The sequence below is a fragment of the Rhinatrema bivittatum genome, chromosome 3 (assembly GCF_901001135.1).
Source record: "Rhinatrema bivittatum chromosome 3, aRhiBiv1.1, whole genome shotgun sequence".
In the NCBI taxonomy this organism is placed as follows: Eukaryota; Metazoa; Chordata; class Amphibia; order Gymnophiona; family Rhinatrematidae; genus Rhinatrema; species Rhinatrema bivittatum.
In genome coordinates this window covers 370,452,542-370,467,500 of record NC_042617.1, presented here as the reverse complement: position 1 = coordinate 370,467,500, position 14,959 = coordinate 370,452,542, and the positions used below count along the sequence as shown (strand labels likewise).

At 44.3% G+C, this 14,959-nt stretch overlaps 1 protein-coding gene across 3 annotated transcripts in view; it reads right to left on the bottom strand.

Moving 5' to 3' along the window:
* Nucleotides 1-14,959, bottom strand: part of UBE3D (ubiquitin protein ligase E3D) — a 400,519-nt gene that overhangs the window by 333,875 nt on the left and 51,685 nt on the right. The gene's annotated exons all lie outside the window — the stretch shown is intronic.

Sequence of the window (14,959 nt, the reverse complement as noted above, 5' to 3'; positions counted from 1 at the left end):
TTGGTATTGTATCGTGGCCCTAACGATTTTTGACGATTTAAAATATATCGGACGATATTTTAAATCGTCAAAAAACGATTCACATCCCTAATAACCAGTAAGAAAAAAGAAGTGATAATGCCCTTGAACAGGTCCTTGGTGAGACCTCACCTGGAGTACTACATTCAATACTGGTGCCCGTATCTCAAAAAGCATAAAGTCAGGATAGAGGCGGTCCAAAGAAGAGTGACCAAAATGGTGAGAGGTCAGCATTGGAAGACTTATGAGGAGAGGCTGAATGATATGAATATGTACACCCTGGAAGAAATGAAGTGCAGAGGAGATATGATACAGACCTTCAGATATCTGAGAGGTTTTAATGATGCACAATCATCAAACCTTTTCCACTGGAAAGAAATCAAACTAGGGGCACGAAATGAAACTTCAGGGAGGACGACTCAGAACCAATGTCAGGAAATATTTCTTCATGGAGAGGGTGGTAAATATCTGGCATGCCCTTCCGGAATGATGAAACCAGTCAAGGAATTCAAAGGGGCATGGGATAAACACTGTGGATCCCTAAAGGCTAGAGGATGGAAATAAAGAAAATAGTGCATGGAGGTAACTTGCTGGTGTGGCAGTGCTACTGTTAACAAATAAGCCTTGATACTGTTAAATCAGCTCCATTATTGCTCTCTACTTCAATGGCAGTGAGAAAAGGGGAATTGGATTCAGACAGCAACCAACAAGGGCCCTGAATTTTACGGTTTGGAGAATAAATAAACATGGGGCTAACTAGCTGATGCGGCGCCTACTACACTTAATCACTAAGCCTGATACTTTGATGCAACTCCAACATTGCTCTCTGCTTTCACGGCAACAGTTAAGGGAAATTGGATTCAAACAGCATCTGAGGACCCTGACTTTTATGGTCTGGTAAACTGATAAGCATGGGGTAACCTGCACAGTGCAGCAGATACTGGCGTAAGCTTGCTGGGCAGACTGGGTGGTCATTTGGTCCTATTCTGCCGTCATTTCTATATTTACAAGCCGTTAAGCCCATTAAAACGGGCTACATTAACATTTTTTTTGGATCATTTCCTTCCCCCTCATTCTCCCTCCCACCTCCCCCACTCTCTCCCCTCAGTCACTCCCCCCTCCCTCAGTCACTCCTATCTCCCCCTCCCCCAGTCACTCCCCTCAGTCACTCCCCCCCTCCCCTCAGTCACTCCCCCCTCCCCCCAGTTACTCCTCCCTCCCCCCTCCCCTCCCCTCAGTCACTCCTCTCTCCCCCCTCCCCTGAGTCACTCCTCTCTCCCCCCTCCCCTGAGTCACTCCTCTCTCCCCCCTCCCCTGAGTCACTCCTCTCTCCCCCCTCCCCTGAGTCACTCCTCCCTCCTCCCCTCAGTCACTCCTCTCTCCCCCTCCCCTGAGTCACTCCTCCCCCTCCCCTGAGTCACTCCTCTCTCCCCCCCTCCCCTGAGTCACTCCTCCCTCCTCCCCTCAGTCACTCCTCTCTCCCCCCTCCCCTGAGTCACTCCTCCCCCCTCCCCTCAGTCACTCCTCTCTCCCCCCTCCCCTGAGTCACTCCTCCCCCTCCCCTCAGTCACTCCTCTCTCCCCCCTCCCCTGAGTCACTCCTCCCTCCTCCCCTCAGTCACTCCTCTCTCCCCCCTCCCCTGAGTCACTCCTCCCCCCTCCCCTCAGTCACTCCTCTCTCCCCCCTCCCCTGAGTCACTCCTCTCTCCCCCCTCCCCTGAGTCACTCCTCCCTCCTCCCTCCTCCCCTCAGTCACTCCTCTCTCCCCCCTCCCCTGAGTCACTCCTCCCTCCTCCCCTCAGTCACTCCTCTCTCTTCCCCCTCCCTCCTCCCCTCAGTCCCTCCCCCTCCCTCCCCCCAGTCACTCCTCTCTCCCTCCTCCCTTCAGTCGATCTCCGCCGAAGACCCGGAGCGGCGGCGGCATGCACGCGAGGGAGGGACAGACTTCCTGGAAGTCTGTCCCTCCCTCACGCGCATGCCGCCGCCGCTCCGGGCCGCCTCTCCTGCCCGGGTCTTCGGGCCGCCGCCGCCGCTCCGGGTCTTCGGGCCGGTGCCGCCGCCGCTCCGCCGCTCCGGGTCTTCGGGCCGGTGCCGCCGCCGCCGCCACCGCCCCGGGTCTTCGGGCCGCCGCCGCCGCCGCCCCGGGTCTTCGGCCGCCGCCGCCGCCCCGGGTCTTCGGGCCGCCGCCGCCGCCGCCCCGGGTCTTCGGGCCGCCGCTCCTACAGCGCCATTTTTATTTTTAAGAGGCACACTGTGACCGACGTGCTCGCATGCGTGGTAGAGCTGCTCTCTACTGCGCATTTGCGGCACGTCGGTCAAGCTTCGTTTATTAGGTAGGATATGTTTCCATTAATTTTCTAACAAAAATCATTATCCAGATGATTAACAAGTCACTACACCTAGATCGTGAACAAGATTTCTCCAAAATAATTGGATCTTCAGACAAGTCCATAAGGATTGATACAGAGTACCTTATGTTTTGCATCTTAAACATTGATCTAGTTGAATACATTTGGCTTTACTAGCCTTTGAAGGTGAAAAAACTCTATGGAGTACTTGAAATTTCAACTCTCTTAAATTGACATTGTCTGAGATTTTATATAAGTGCATTTCATTTATAAAGATCAATTTCCCATAAACTTACATTACAGACCCTCTTCCAAACAGCCAACATCAGCACTATTTTTTGAGACTTCAAATGAACAAAAACTTTGTGAATACTCGATAAGAGGTCAAGAAAGGACTCTAACAGGGTACCATCAAGCTAGGGCAAGATAACATAGTAGAAATCTCATCTTTGTGAGATTTTCCTCACAACAAATGATGTCAAATCTTCACCGAGATGTACTATGCAGTTCGTATATCTTACTCTGCATGTAAAACGGCCCCTAAACCATCACCAACACCTCACCTCGAGCTATTAGCTGGCCCTCCTATAGTCAAATAAATAGTTGAATACTGCGAAGGCCTCTCCAGAGGTTTTCTCTCTCTCTCTGCCTACTCCACTCCACTTCCTCTCCCAAGCCCAGAAATGGCCGACATGCAATTTGCAAAATTTGTCGTGAATTGCATTACGGCCGTTTCGGGCATATCACACAGCTTAATGCCAGGAAATAAATGTGTAGTTATTTCTGGCATTAAAACCGTGCAACAGAATGTAATATGCTATCGCACGGTGCGATATTGTCCCTCATTTTAATTAATCCTGCCCAAAACCCCTCTCCAATCCCACCCCTTCTAAAAATGTGTATTCGCGCCATGTGATAATCGTATTATCGCATGCATTAACGCGTTATTGCATGCGTTAATGCCATAACGCATTTTGATGAATGACCCTATTAAATTATGAGCCCTCAGGGGACAGGGAAATACCTACAGAAGCTGAATGTAATCAGATTTGAAGTGTCAAAAAGCAGAATATAAATCAAATAAATAAATAGATAAATAAGATGGAGACGCCATGCCGCTGCCGTCAGAAGCAGAAGCAGCAGCAGCACATCAAGAAGCAACAGCATTGGCCCCAGGCCCATATAGCGGTTAAAAGCAGTTGTCCGCTTAGAGACAGTAAAGATAAGCGCATCCACTTTCGGAAAATGCAGACACTCTCTCACCACTGGATCCAGGGCATACAGGCCTTCCAAGGTCCGACCTCCTTTGAAATTTGCCTCCGGAGCATCCCATTCAAGATCAATCAATTCTTGAATGACTTCCATAACAGAAACAGAAAAAACAAGAGGCTTTACAGAAGGAAACCAACATGGGATTTTTCTTTGGCTCAGACATGGAATCTTCCCCAGGCACTCCCAGCATCTTCAAAGTCTGGGAAATCAGGGCCGGCAGTTCATCTTTATGAAAGAATCACAACATAGTCCTATACAGTTCCAGCCCCGGAGGAATTTCCCCATCTTCCAGAGAGTAGGGATTTGCCTCATCATCAGTGCCATCTGGATTCTTGTTGGGAGTACTCTCAAGCTAACCAAGGTGTGCTTCAGCACTTAAACATTGTACTGGAAGAGGGAAAGGCCACCGCCTGAGGATCTGACCTGACAGGACTGAGGACTGTGCCGGAGAAAGGATTGCAATCCTTGAAAAAATTCTACCCAAGAAAAGGCAGAAGAATCCATGCCAAAACCAGAAGACACTTGTGTGGGAGCCCACTGAGCTGCCATCCCCTGCTGAGAAACCAGTCAAAGAGGTTCCAAGATCAGGAATTCCTCTGGACAAGTTCTTAATCATGCCATCAGGCTGGAAAGAACCAAGCTTAGTAAAATCAGAGAAAGATAATTCTCCCTGAGCCTCTAAGCAGCGCTGACACATGTTAGAGGGCACTCCAGGATGATATGACAAGCAACACAGAGAGAAAGGTGCTTCGGCTTGTTGATCACCGGCGCCATTAGTTCGTCAGTATGCTGAAGATGTGAGTCCAGCCAATTCACTCTGAAAAATTTTAAGCACACAAGTTAGGCACTCCAAATCTTTACGCTGCAAACCTATGTGCACTGTCACTGCGCCAAACCTGGGTGCACAAACAGCACGTTAGAATGTGCGCACAGGCAGCATGCACAAAAGAAACTGTTACATCCAACACCAACAGACTGATGATGCAGAAGTAACTAAGAAAACCAGTGAAGACAGAGTTGGCTTTGCTGATAGTAATAAAGTCAGTCTTCTTTCCTGACACTGCAGATACACCATCAGGTGTTAAAGACAAGTTTTTGCAGAGGGGCACAGATTCCCTGTAAAGAATTCTTTCAGGCCATGGATTTTGCCAGTCAGCAGTACAATGGCCAGTATATCTTTGTTCATACTATAATTCTCAAAAAGTACCTGATAATGCACAGCTTAGCCGTGTCACGTACATCTGTGTATTCATCACCTTGTAGGCTGAAAAATTCACAGCTCAACAAATCATGTTTTAGCAAGTGACTTTTTTTTTTACATTGCTTCTGTAGGAATATCTGGTATGGATATCTTACAGTAGATTGTTAGATTTGACCAATAACCTTATGATATGAATTCATTAGTTTTAGGGACCAGTTAAATCCACTTTTGTGAGGTAGTAAATTAATGTTATTATAGCAGCATAAGATAAACGAGCTGAGGCAGTCAGAGAATACATAGATGAAGACCTTCAAGGAATAGTAGCCAAGTCCCAACTCCAGTCTGTTGGGTTTGTGGCATAGTGTGGACCCTTAGTCGCAGTGGTGATGACTCCTCCTATGGGGAGGGGCCCTGTGGGGAACCACAGCGATAGGCTAGACTCAGAGAGCAGACACTGGAAATGAAAAACGTTATTGTACTGCTGTAGATAGATGGTAATTGTGCAGGAAGGAATGGCACTGAAGTCCAGCAAGGTGCCAATACACTCAGACAGCCTCAGATGTAGAAGTCTCACCCAGATGTATAAGTTTGGTAGTGTTCCGCAGAGCGGGATAAGCCGAACCTGGTGGGTGGAAATAGAGAGCTGGATCATAGAGGTACTCACTGAAGAGTTCTGCAGGAATCATCCTGGTAGATGATGAAGGTGGGACCCAAGGTCCGTGGTGCAGGATACTCTGAGCTGGTAGGCCCTCAAGGAGCGAGTACCTGGGAGCGCAGATGATCCTGAAAAGAGAAGAGCCCCCCCCCCCCCCCAAGGAGCGGTTGTCTGAGTTAGTAGAAAACCCCAAAGGGTAGTTGGAAGCGAGAGACCCCGAGGAGCAGGTGCCCAGAGCTTCTTCAGGAGCGAGATACCCCGGAGAGTAGCGAGGAGTCTAAGCGTGCAGCTTAGAAGCGGTCAAAGTAGCTAAACTGAAGTCCTTGCTATCTCGTTGTTAGGAGCGGAGTGGAGGCTTAAATACCCGGAGGTATTGACGTCATGTGGTGGGGACGCCCCCAAGGTTCCTGCCTTGAAGTGTAGATAAGCATAAACAGCGTGCGCGTGCCCTAGGAGGCCACAGGAAGGAGCATAGCGGACGGGGACGCCCATGCTGAGTTGGAGACGCCGAGGGTTTCGGCATTGGAGGCAGCCATCTTACCCATGAAGGAGAAGAAGGGCAAAAAAGAGGTGAGGCAGAGCGGTCGCAGCTGACCGACGGACACAACACAGTCTGGCAGCCTTGGTGCTGCCTTGGAGGAAGAAAGTCTCCTGGTTGGATAGCATCAGCCTGGTGCAGCAGGTAGTGATCCTGTAGCAAGGACCTCCTCTTCAGGGTGATGTCTTGTAGGGATGTTCATTCGTTTTCAAAGAATGTGCAATCCACAACGAATAAGTCCCTGTTCGATTGATTCGTGGATTCGCAAACACATGGCGATCCACCACGAATGAAACATATCATATTAGTTTCATTCTTTTGGTTCGCAGTGCTTTCTTAGTGGCCGTTTGAAATAGGAGAAGGCCATGTGAGACTATACATAGCAACAACCAGCCCTTTCCTATGAGTCATAAGTGACCTCACATCCCTGTCATAGAGTGGGTCAGACAGGTTGGCAAGGAGACCAGAATGCCAACGTATCAGAGCGAAGCATTTTTCTAATTCAGCCAATCACTGCTCTCAATGCTTTGCGATGCTGTTCCTGCTGTACTATTTCTACCTTAAGCATGCGGCGCGCCACGCACTCTCTTCTTGGCTTTTGTCTGGGCAGGTGGCTTTACTCTGAGTCTCAAATCTGTATTCAATTGCTATTGCTTGCTCCTTTAATAGAATTTTCCATTGAAAAAGATATTTGTTCGTTTTTGCTACTGTGCCAGCCAGGCTTTTTTTACTGCATTTTTTTTTTATTGAACTACTTGTTGACTATCTGTCTCATGCCGGTATTTAGCCTTAGATGGAGTTTACCACCCACTTTCGGCTACATTCACAAACAACCCGACTCCGAGAAGACCTGGTCCCGGCGCGCCAGGGGCCACTACTTCCGGCCTAACACCATCCGCAGGCAGAGCCTTGTCTTGTCTTGCCTCCTTGTCTTTCCCCTATCAACACCACAGCGACCTTGTCTTTCCCCCTATCAACTACCTCGGCTCTGCCAGCCTGTCGTGCCCCTATCAAAACCACAGTGACTGACTACCTCAGCTCTGCCAGCCTGTCTTGCCCTATCAAAACCACTGGGACCAGACTAGCTCCGCTTTGCCAGCCTATCTTGCCCCTATCAACTTTCTGCCACTCTGCCTTGCTGCCATACACCAGACAACTCACTCTACTCCTTGTGGTGTTCTTTCCACTATCATGGTTCCTCAGTGTGTTGGTGCTAGTCTTTCTGCTGCTTTGTCCCTTTATCTGCGCCGTGTGGTTTTTTTCTGACACTCTTTCTGCTTGCTATGTTCCCCCTTCATTGTGCTGTAGGATGTTGATGCCACTTGTCTTGCCAATTTGCCTGTCGTGCTGCCTTCTAGGGTTCATGCAACTGTTATCGGTGCTCTCTTCTGAAGCTGTGGTGTATTTTTGACACATGTGCTGCTGCTTTGCACCTCTGTTAAAGCACTCTTGCCACTCCTGGTACCCCTTTGCCCCTTTACAGTGCCTTAGGCTATTCATGCCACTTTGGTGCCACTTTGCCACAGTCTAAGTACCTTGGACCTCTTTTTTCGTCCTGATGATTGCTCCCCAGAAGTTTCATCAGAATTGATAAGAAAACCCCAATTCTGCAGCCAAAAATAGGCTGCAAATACTTCCCCCCATTGACTTTAATGGCAAACGAAAACAAATTAAACTAATGAACGAATTGGTTTTTTCCCTAATGAAACTAATGAAATGAATTGTGGCCCCATGAAACGAAAATACGAAACAAAACATTTTTTCCTTCTGCACATCCCTATTGTCTTGTCCTCCCGCGCTGAGGATAAGTCTCCCAGAGCTACTGCCCAGGAGGGAAGGGTTAGGTCAGCCATCATAGTTGGTGATTCGATTATTAGAATAGCTGGGTGGCAGTTCAAGATTTTTATCAGGTTCTTAAACAACATAAATGACTCAGTCCCTTCTTCAATAAATACTCTTATCAGTACTCACATCCTCTCACAGAATCTTCTCTCCAGCCGTACAGCTCACAATTCCTTAATATTCCCACAAGCACTCTGTGGTCCATAAGGCCCCTTAGACTACCACCTTAAACTACAACCCCTTAGACTACATCCTTAGTGCTGGCACTCTGACTTCCATGCTGGAATGGCCATACTGGACTGGGAAGACCAGCAGCCCTACTATAAATCACTGCTCCAGGACTAGAATCAAATCCCAAAGATTGTCAAAGAATCACATACTCCCACTCTGTACACAGCTTTATACTGAACCAAGTATACGTTTACATACATTTATTAAATTTATGAATCGCCTAACTCAAAAACTGGTCTAGGCGATGAACATGAAAACATACACAGCATTTACAAAAAGCAATCTAATAAAAAAGAAAACCAATAAAATGCCAATTATTGGGGTATGGGAAAACTTAAATTCCTTAGCAACAAAGGTGTGCATTTGGCGAATACTCTGGGTGCAGAGGAGAGGCTAAAAGAAAGGACTTTGTATTATAGTGGGACTAATCCACTTCGAACCCCAGGTAATGCCAATGGGCTGAGAGTAGTTGAATGTGAGTATAGGAGACCTTGAGCTCCAAGGCACACATCCAGTCACCCTATTGAAAAAAATAGGAGAATTGTGCTGAGTGAGTTCATTTTGAATTTCTCCTGTAAGATATGTTTGTTGAGTTGCAGGTCCAAGATTGGTCACTATTACCCCAACTTCTTGGGGATGAGAAAATATCTAGAACAGAAACCTGTTTGTGTTGTAATGCAGGAAAGATTTCCACTGCCTGATGCCTGAACAGAGATTGTACCTCCAAATGGATCTGTGGACAGTCCCACTTACAATACTGCCTGTGGCTGCCTACCACTTAAGTGCATTGTACTGTGTGCCAACCTTTAATTATAAAATGTTCCATTCAACGTTTTTCCGGCCACAGCATTACCACAAATGCCTTGAGGTCAAGTATAGTATAAGGAGCCTGCAAATATGTCAGTAATTATCAGTTTTAAATATTCTTTATTTCTTTAACATCAAAATTGCATAAATTACTTTTAAGTTCCATGAATTTAATTATATTTATTAGTCGCCTAATAAAAAAAAAAAAAAAAAAAAAAAAAAAAAAAAAAAAGGGGCTTTAGGTGATATATAAGCCGACATTAAAATGCTGGTAATTAGTTTCACAGCATCGCTTTCTTTGGTCAGAACAATCTGGACTATTATTTTAACCTACTAAATATTGCTAAATAAATGCAGTGGTGTTCCAATAATTGTTAATACTTGCACAACTTAAACAGATTTGAACTGAGTCATGCACTAGCTCATACAGATCCCCCATCTTATAAAATTATACAAGTTCAGTAAATGGGGAAATGCAAAAATGACTTATGGTTATAATGTTTTCCTTTTCCTGCTTTTATTGATGACATAGAGGCTGAACAGTCTCAGTCCAACCCCATAAACATTAATTCTACAGAAAATAAATTAAAAACCACTCTTCCGAAAATCAGGTATGAATCATCATAAATAATTAAATAAACGTATGATTTAAAAATATGAACCTCCCTACAATCTCCAAACAAAAAAAGATCAATCATTTTATCTTTAACATACAATTAAAATTCTTCTACATTTTTTTTTAAGGTGAGATTGCCTAGTGGATAACTAAAATTAGGGAATTTTTATGGTAAATATGGGAACAAAAATTAACCACTGGCCAAATTAAAATGCAACTTGTGATTGAACATTAAAAATAGCAGTCATACTCAGTTGGTTGATATAAAAAAGGAATAACTTTGTGTTGGCTGAAAACAGAACATCCAACTTTTAATATGTGGTTAAATAAAGTTTTGAAGACCTTAAATTGCGGTGGAAAGCCACGAGGAAAGTTTAATGCCTGTGCACTTGCACTTCAAATCACTATTGTCAAAATAATGTTATCTTCCTGACCTGTGATATTTTTTGTGATTTTAGCCTCAATCCCCAGGACAGCAACCCAGATACTTAATTTAAAAAAAAAAAAAAAAGCTGTGCCCTTATTGATATTTAAATTTCCCAAGTAAACTCCTGAAGAATTTGTAGCCTGAATGCCCCCACCATTCAGGCCCAGTGCATACTGTTCATTTGCATGGGGTGGCATACCAGGGGGGCGGCGGGCCGAAGGCAGCAGAAAAGGCCGCGAGGCCGCCAACAGAGTCTAACCCACCGGCAGCCGAAGGAGGAGAGGTCCATCTTCTGTGGATCTGCATGTGTGTGTGCAATCCTGCACACAGCTTCCACCCCCCACCCCACTAAAGCAGGAAGATCAGTGGGCCATGGTGGAGCTCATCCTACCATGCCCCAAAGATAGCAGGAGATCTGTGGGGCCATGGTAGAGCTCATACCACCATGGCCCCCACAACAACAGGCGACCATGCTTGTATGTGTGCGAGCTTGTATGTGTGTGTGAGAGCCTGTGCGCATGGATGTGTGTGCGTACGCATGTGTATGTAGCTCTGTGAGGTCATAAAGATATATATACACACATACCCCTACAAACCTGTTATGCAGTTGAGATCTCTATCAAAAAACATTCTAGACCAGGGGTGGGCAATTCCGGTCCTCGAGGGCTGCAAACCAGTCGGGTTTTCAGGCTATCCTTAATGAATATGCATGAGAGAGACCTGCATACACACTGCCTCAGTTGTATGCAAATCTATTTCATGCATATTCATTAGGGGTATCCTGAAAACCCGACTACACTGATACCTAACCCTCACCTCGAGTTACTAGGTGGGCCTACCATAGGGATACAAATACCTATCTAGGGAGATGACATTATGGCCAGTGTCTGTCTGTCTGTCTCTCTCTCTCTCTGTGGTTATATGTGGAAAATACAACAGGTCTGGCTCCTATCGCAAAGTCTGATAATGTTATTGCAATTTGCACTAACTTAGCTCTTCAAATAGGTAATTAGCGCAAATTGCGATAAAATGAATATTTGCATAAACCACACCCCTTTTGCTATCACATGCGATACTTACCGCATTTTAATAAATCCAGGCCTAAGACTGAAGCGAGTTGTGACACTTTTCTAAAACTCGTATAAAAGAGATTCATTGTTTGTTGTAGACTAGACCGCAGAATTTGTCTATTTTATTGTTTATTGAGATTATGTATGTTTTAAACTGTAAACCGTTTTGACTACATTTTTATTTGTAAAAGCGGTATACAAACACTTTTAAATAAATTAAGAGTGTGTGTGTGTGTGTGTGACTGAGTGTGTGTGCACGTGACTGAGAGCCTGTGTAAGCGTGTGTGTTTGTGTATATTTGTGTGCCTATGAGAGCCAATGTGTCATATATAGGCTCTCACAGACACGCACACACACTAGTGTATCTGTAAGGGTGAGGGAGCCTGTGTATATTAGAAGAAGTGTGTGAGAGAATGAATGTGTAATTGTGCATGTATGTGAGAGAGAAGATAAAATTTCTGCGCTTCCTACTTTCCCCAAGCCACGAAAATCTCAGGTTGACTGGAAATCAGATCCCAGTTATGGAGAGCAGGAGATTTTTAATCCTTACTAGTAATTATTGGGTGTAATTTGTCGATTCTGCTCTTTCAAAATATTTAATTTTTTTTGGCGGGGGGGAGGGAATAGAACATTTAGTAATTATAGGAATTTTTGAACAATTGCATCACAATCTGAAGAATGAACACGCTAAATATCTGTCTAGTTGGGGCCCTTATAAGGAATATTTAACTACTCGCTAAGGTTTTTTGCGACAAGACACTCCGCCTCCTTTGCAATCTGGTCTTTTCTCTTTATTTCTCCTTACTGAATTATGTTTTGTCATTACATTTGGAAAGAGATTCTCCTTTCAGCAATGGTTATTTCTTGTCAACAGTGCGCTGATTTAACTCTATGACATGTGGCTTAAGTTGTGTAGTTTGTTTGTTCCTTTGAAAAATCTAAAGAGTTATAAAAAAAAAAACAAAATATCTTCAATCTAAGGTGACATGTCTGTCCTGTTTTCATTGTTCCAAAGAAATAGTGACACACATTTCTCTATAGAAAGATGTGCAAAACTGATTTTTAAGTATATTTTTATTTGAAACAAATAAAAAGAATAAAAATATCTGACTATACAAACTAAGGACTTGTTTGCATGGGATACCTTTTTTTTTCTATAAAACCCAAAAAATAAGATGCCTCCCTTTAAACTGCATGTTTTAGGGCTGTTCTTTATGATGTAGTATTATGTAGTACATATATACAGCTATATATATATAGATATATAGCTATATAGATATATATAGAGACAGAGAGAGAGAGAGATATTTATTTATTACGAGTTTTTTTTATATACCGGTATATAGATATACACACACGCACAACCTGCCCACCTTTGAATTATGAGTGAAGTAATAAACAAATACAATAAAACTGAGAACCTAATAAAAAATTATTCTGGCTTGATATGTAGCAATCGTGACCACAATGGTTACAAAACCATTTGTCAAAATCTCAAAGCATAGCTCCAGTACACAAAACTAAGCTAGATCAGTTTAATTCAGCCACCCCAATCCAGAAAGACTATGAAGTGATCACTCAATTGCATTCAAGTAAGCCATATATCAGCACACCTGATGGCAACATAATACAATTTTTACCAACTGGATTATATTTAAATTATCTGTTCAAACATCAGAAGTGACAGGGCTCAGAACAAGATGTATACCTTGCTATCTGAACTGATAAGCATTTGGCTGAATCTGCCAGATCTTTACTTCTCAGTGTAGCAATTTCTCATCTCTACAGAAAATTAATCAGCACCACCCAGCTGCAGAAAGAACAGTGCCCTTTGAATTAGTTTAAACTTTTTTTTTTATTATTAGATTTAGCTCATGCTTTGCCAATGGAAGCTCATGGCGAGTTACACTGAGGTACCCATATGTATTTCTCTGTCCCCAGAGGGAAAATAATCTAACAAGCTGATGCAGAAAGGTGCACTCTGGCCCACACAGCTTTGGCTGCATTTGAATGCTCATTTTTTGAGTGTAAAACTTTACTGCTGATGCAGCAAAGATTTTTACGTTCATAGAATGAGTGTTCTAAAACAGAAGTAATGCTTAGTGCCCTCACATGGTTACCCCATGCAAATGAGGGCATTAAGCATTATTTCATGATGCAGAGAGGTGCATTGGCCTGGTAAGGATTTTTTTTAGCACTGGAAAACTAACTCCAGGGTCAGAAATGGAGTTAAATTTCTAGCACTACTGTGCTGGCCTTTAAAACCAGTAAAATAAACTGTGAAAAACACTTTGCGGATACGTAGTGACTTATCTGGCTATCTGGCAAGGTTCTCTACTTAGCCGAATAAGTCAGTACTTATCCACGTAAGTGGCGGTGGCAGCCATTGCACTATATACCTCTCAGGGACGGCCCCTCCCTCCCTTCCTGAGTTAAAATGCGCATTAGGCCTATGCCGAATGCACATTTTACACAGAACACGCTTTTTTTTTTTTTTTTTTTTTTTAACTCCTGCTGCATTAGCATAGCATTAGCTTCTTGCATCGGTAATTTAAAAAAATTAATTTGGGTATTAAAAATGTCCGCTGAAAACCAGCACACAGTTTCTTAATGCCCAGGTTACTGTATCAGCCTGCATGTCTGTACCTAAAGTCATGAAGGGAAGTCAGCAGGATTTAAGCCCTGGCTTCCCTAGTTTGCCACCCACTGCTCTAACCACTAGGCTACATCTTCACAAGTGCTGTGCAAGTTGTCTAGTCCAGTGGTTCTCAACGTTTATTCCACTGCGACACATCAGAAAGATGATACGTATGTGACACACTGCACACTATATTCCGCAGCCAAAATAAAACAAAAAATAAAACAACCTAAAGGGTGAATTTTTAAAGCATTACTTGCATTAAAAAGCAGATATAATCAAGTATCTGGACCACGAGTGAGCAACACATTTTAAATGCTGCAAATTATGCGCGTATATGCACAGGTGTGAGTTTTAAAAAATGGGTGGAGTTGGGGTGTTCTGGGATGAGGCCAAAATTTACAGGCGTAAAACCATATTTTAAATCCAGTGGCTACGCATGTTTACTTCTGCCTTTGATGAGGTGCAAGTCTGCATAAAGCAGAGTTGCTTACCTGTAAATAGGTGTTCTCCTAGGACAGCAGGATGTAAGTCCGCACACATGGGGTGACATCATCGGATGGAGCTCGGCAAAGAAAATTTATGTCAAAGTTTCTGAAAATTTGACTGTGCATACTGAGCATGCTCAACATGCCCTATACCAAGCGTCCACACGGGGTCCCTCTTCAATCTCTTAACACAGAATTTCATTAAATAAAAAACAGGAGAGAAACAACTCCACGGGGTGGTGGGCAGGTTTCATAAGGACTAACATCCTCCTGTCCTAGGAGAACACCTATTACAGGTAAGATGCTTTCTCCTAGGACAAGCAGGATAGTAGTTCTCACATATAGGTGAATCCCTAGCAACAGGCTGCTCCCCAACACAAAAGGGGACCAACCAGGTGCCAATGGGCACAACAACCACAGCTCTATTGGTAACAGAGGGGGAGACAGCCTGAACCCAAACAATGGGCCCTAGGCAGGGAAAGTTGGTTTCTACACCTCAGAGAGATTCCGAAGGATGGACTAGCCAAACCTATCATGTCGGCCATCCCTATCCAGACAGTAGCGAGATGTGAATGTGTGGAGAGAACTCCACATCGCAGCCCTGCAGATCTCCTTCACGAGAACTGCTTGCAAGTGGGCCATCAACATGACTGAATGAACCTTGACATGACCCTCAAGATGAGGTCCCGTCTGGGCATACAGAAAGAGATGCAATCTACTAGCCAATTGGATAGTGTCTGTTTCGCAACTCCCAATCGATTCTTATCAAAAGAAACAATGATTTGGGTGGCTAAGACTCACTTGCCATC